The 5,185-nt window shown below is 35.5% G+C and overlaps 1 long non-coding RNA gene across 1 annotated transcript; it reads right to left on the bottom strand.

The window, feature by feature from the left end:
* Nucleotides 1-676: 676 nt before the first annotated feature.
* On the bottom strand, nucleotides 677-5,025 carry LOC147158688 (uncharacterized). Its single transcript, XR_015090900.1, has 3 exons — nucleotides 4,815-5,025; nucleotides 2,317-2,389; nucleotides 677-1,950 (listed from the first exon to the last, which is right to left on the bottom strand). It is a non-coding gene; the product is annotated as an uncharacterized LOC147158688 (long non-coding RNA).
* Between the last annotated feature and the right edge of the window lie 160 nt (nucleotides 5,026-5,185).

Genomic DNA, 5,185 nt, shown 5'->3' with positions numbered 1-5,185 from the left:
TGCCAGGGTTAAGCGTATATAACTGCCGATTGCGCTTGGTGAAATTCCACATTTGTACATTTAGGGTTGTTACAATACTAAAATTTCAAACTTGATATCAATACCCAGCAAAATGCTCAATGCTCTATACCATTTTCAATACTGCAGAGATGAAAAAAAAGACAAATACTTTAAAAATGCATAGCATTTTTTTTTTAATCGTAATTAATCGCATGACTACAATAGTCAACTCACGATTAATTGCAAATTTTGTATCTTGAAAATGTACAGTAAAAAAAATTTCAGACTCTTGTTAACATAAAAAAGGGGGGAAATTAAACTAATAGAAAGATGGCTGCATCTCTTAGTCATTGAGTTATTTCATAATTCATAAAATTGAGTTAAAATTAAAAAGATGTACTGTAAAAAAAAACGAGTGTGATATTGATTTGTGTTTAGTTCATTTTTCTGCCACTAGATGGCATAATTGCATTTGGAAGACGTTGGTGACAGCTCAGCGCATCTTTTTTTTCATATTAAGAGCTATCTAATCTTTAACATGAAATTCTGCACATTTTTAAAATTGTAAAATACAACTTGACCCCAGTCTCCACAAATATATGCATTATTATTCAATTTATTACTGCAAAATCTTGACGTGGGCGTGTCTGCTGCGTTGCGACTGGAATTCCCCCAGTACAGGCTTTCCAAGTAAAAATTTGCGGCATTTAAGGAACTTCAAATTAACTCAAAATTAGCGCACTAATTTTGACACCCCTAATATTTTTATTAAGATAATCGCAAATAAATGATAAATTAAATAAAATTATTGATATTCAGAAAATGAAAAAATATATAAAAATAAATAAAAACAAAAAACAAAACAATCACTTTTTCCATAGAAATAACACAAATGATAGAATACCTCATACAAAAACTGCCGCAATAACAACATTTTGGGTTGTCCAAGGTAAAAACACACACAGGAAACATCAATAAGAAGAAAAAAATGGAGGTGGTTAACTATACAAGTAAACAACAATCACAACAATATTTTGAGGTAATAAACTACACAAGTAGTCTTAATAAATGAGTATAATTTTGTTTCTTATTATAATACCCCCTTCGCAGGATTTTACAGTAATTCACTTTGACTGCTCTTAAGTATCACAACAAAATGTGTTATGGCAGCAAAAACAAAAAACAAATACAAAAAAAATAACATTGAGTCAGATACCTTCAGCACTTTGGTTACACTTGAAAGTGCACAATGCACTGCATTTGTCTTGAAAGCAGATCTTTACAGTAATTATGAGATTTAACTACACTGTAAATACGAGCTAATATGCTAATACAGAAAAAAAAAATTCTCCTCTGACCTCAGTTTAAACTGCGGGGCCTCATAAAGAGACTTTTTCCTCATCCACAAGTTGAGCGAGAGCAGATACAGATGGCGGTGTCATCCACTTCCTATTTCTATTTCGAGTTGCACAAGCCAACCATCCATTAAATGTCTCCATTAAATCATAACCTGCCTATACTGTATTCCTGATGGGTCTCAAAATTGCCACATTTATGACAAGGCACATAACCACATCGCTCGACATTTAATACCCAAGCGCTTGCAAAATCGTGCGGTTATCCACATGCAAATTTACAACCCAGCAAGCTTTTTCACTTCCTCGGTTTTCTAATCATTACATTTGCGATGAGATCGTATAAAAGATGATGAGGCATTCCTCAAGGTACAATCCTGGTTGGGCCAGCTAACCATAACGAGGGCTTTTTTCCTGTTGATTAAAACGTAGGTGACGGACACTTTTGCTGGTGTGTGAGGTGACTTTGAGGAATGGGGAATAACAGGGCGTGCTTTTTTATTTTAAATGTGGCCGGGAGAATGGAAGCCTGAGGAGAGGCTCGTCTTCCACGGGATAAACCGCAGCAGGATACTGGATTAAAGGCCAGAGGATCCTATTGGTCGGAAGGCAGTCAAACAGTGGCTGTGTAAACTGATGTCGCGATCGGGGCATGCAATGTTACGGGGTGCACCCAAAACAGTTTTCATCTGTGTTTATTTCCTGTAGAATAGAGATTAACTTTGGAGATTAATTGTGGGAATGCTGGAAGCAAGTTTTCCTTTTTATTCATATGTCATTTAACTACAATTAAAAATGTGTCATTTTCACACAATTTATCTTTCAATTTCCTTCATAAGCATTCAGTTTTGCGTTCAGCTATTAGCATTCAGCTTTCAGCATACCCACACAATTTCTACAGAAATTGCATTTCGTCTAATTTACAATTTTATAAATCGTTAAAATAAATTACTTCAATTACCTCAGTTTCGTTTACATCCTGCGGCGGTTGATGTCTGCTTACTGTGCAGGCAAATTTAGAGGAGAGTCACTGGCTGCCAAAACAGACAAAGACAGACTTTTAGGTAGTAAAGTTGTCAGATTCAAATAAGCGTATTAGTTGTACGTCATCTCAAATAAGAAAAAATCCCGTTAAGATGACTCAGTTTTGGTTGTTTTGTTTAAAAGTTGTATTTTACAGGAAATGAATCATATTCAAGGATCAAAGAAAGCTATTAGAGCAGTTTTTGAATCGAAATATACTTTGTATTTGACAATTTTACATGAATTCCCAGATTTGACTCAAGTAAATATCTGTTAAATCTTCGCAGAAAAGAGTAGAAAAATGTGATTAACTCATTCACTGCCATTGACGGCCATAGACGTCAAAAATTAATTTGAACAATTTCTATTAGTTTAAAAATGTTCCCACTTTTGTTAAATAGTTCAAATTTATTTTTGACGTCTATAGCCGTCAATGGCAGTGAATGAGTTAATTGTGATTAATTATGTAACATTTTGTGATTTTTTTAAAAAAAATTATGTAATCGCTTGACAGTTGTTGGAGAAAGCTCAAGTCATTTTCAAAGCCAAATTCAAATAACATATTAGACTAATATACGACTTTGGTGCTAAAAAAAAAAACTTTCTATTTGATGATTTTACATGAATTCCAAGATTTTACTCAAGAAATATCTATTACAAGCTTTGTAGAAAAAAGAAAAAGCAGAAGTAGAAAAGTGCGATTAATCGCGATTAATTATGGAAAATTTATTAGTTTAATTTTTTTTTTAATTAATAAATAAATAAAATTATATATGAACCGATATCAATATACATTATTATTCATAAATTACATTTTATATAGCAATCATCTCTCTCTCTAATCTTTTTGCATGACATGACGCGTGGTTAAAAGTGAGGCAAAGGTGTCACCTGACACCCAAATCACAACATTTTCCCTTGAGACAATTTTTCCGAGCTCGACTTATGTGTCATCGGGGGGTGAAGCATCCTCCCTTGAGCATGTTGTTTTTCCAACGTATCACGTATACAAGAAAATGAACAGAAAAATCCAAGTAATCTAGAGGTAAAGGCTCGGGCATTGTCCTCACACTTCGTGTTTGTTGTGTCTCCATGAAGATTTAGAACTCCGGAGCTATCATTATGGTTGACGGTTAATTGGCTTCTTCCAGGCCGCGGTCAGAGCTGTACACTCATCGGACGAGTATGACTTCATAGCCACGGATAATGGCATTCAAGCAAATATAAACACGGTTCATTTAGGAGTCGGTTTTTAGTAATCGGTAATTCTGAAAATACCGCATAATCATGGTTGTGTGTACCTTTTAAATGAGAAGGCACATATGTAAAGTACATGTAATGTTTTCATCCACTTTATTTGTCTTGTTTACAAAACTTCTGGACTTCCTTGTCCACCGTTGGACAATGTGCAATTTTTGTTTTTGTTTTTGCAAAAGATGCCACTGTAAAGAGGTCACAAGCCAATCAGAACTGTGTGTATATATATATATATATATATATATATATATATATATATATATAGGCAATTGAGTCTTCAATAAACAAATTTTTTTTTTTCATCTAGTGCGTCACGTAAAGACTAAATGTCATGGGAAAGCGTGAAATGTGCACTATATTCAAGTTGCCAAAACAAATTCCGGCTTGTGAATGAAATTGCTATATGCTTGATATGAAAAGGGGTCACTTAAGGTTGGGAACCCGCAAAGAAGCCGTCACTATTTACAGACATCTAATTTCCTTCTTGGCTCCAGTTGAACTTATTGTTCAAGAGGGTACCTGACACTTAAATATATTTTAGGGAGCTCGCATTTCAAACCAGTTGGACAACTTGCTCTGATGAGCAGAAGCGGACAAAAATCGGAAGAATTTTATTCTAACTGGCTGAATTGAGGTTTAACTTCATGTCATTTATATGCAGGGTTGGGAGGGTTACTTTTAAAATGTAATCCATTACAGTTACAAGTTACCTGCTAAAAAATGTCGTTAGTAACATAATCCAAGTACCATAATATTAAAGTAATGTAATTGGATTATTTTTTTAAATACTCCAATATTGAGTATGCTCATGAAGACAAAATAAAAATCACCACAATATATATTCTATACAATGTTCTCCTGCTATTTGCGGGTGATAGGGACCCAGGCAGCCTACAAATGGCAAAAATCCTTGTGTAATTAAAAAGCATGTAGGCTATTGATTGATTGAGTGATTGATTGATTGAAGGTCATATGCTGTTTTTGAAAGCAACCACATCTCATAGATAGATAGATAGATAGATAGATAGATAGATAGATATCCAATGAGGATGACGATGTGTGACATCAACTGTAAAATTAACTTTTATCCCAGTCACAAGTTTAGCCGTGTATATGTTGTGTATGATGTTTAAACAGTGAATTGGTGGGAGGACGTTTTGTTTGGAAGGTGTAACTCACATTAAGGTTGTAGGCTAGCGGGCTAGCTAGCAAGAAGCTACAGCGCGTAGCATGCCGCTGGACTCTCAGCTCAAACTTTCGCTCCGAGTAAGTTCCAGTGAATACCGGTCGTCATTTCCTCCTCCCGTCCGTGAAGCTTTTTCAAACTGCCCGCGTGTGGAGGACACGACTCGTCAGTTCGTTCGTTCCCACCTGCCCGACATGTAGCAACGGTCCCACTCGCGCGCGCGCGGGCGTGTGCAGGCGGGCGGGCGCTCTCTCTCTCTCTCTCTCTCTCTGTCTCTCTCTCTCTCTCTCTCTGTCTCTCTCTCTCTCTCTCTCGCTCTCTCATCGTAATTGTAATCCTTTTTAATAAATGTATAAATAAATCA

Source organism: Leptonotus elevatus, chromosome 18 (assembly GCF_054856555.1).
Source record: "Leptonotus elevatus isolate MCC_2025b chromosome 18, RoL_Lele_1.0, whole genome shotgun sequence".
Classification (NCBI taxonomy): Eukaryota; Metazoa; Chordata; class Actinopteri; order Syngnathiformes; family Syngnathidae; genus Leptonotus; species Leptonotus elevatus.
The sequence above is the reverse complement of the archived record's forward strand: the minus strand, read 5'-3'. Positions and strand labels throughout refer to the sequence as shown.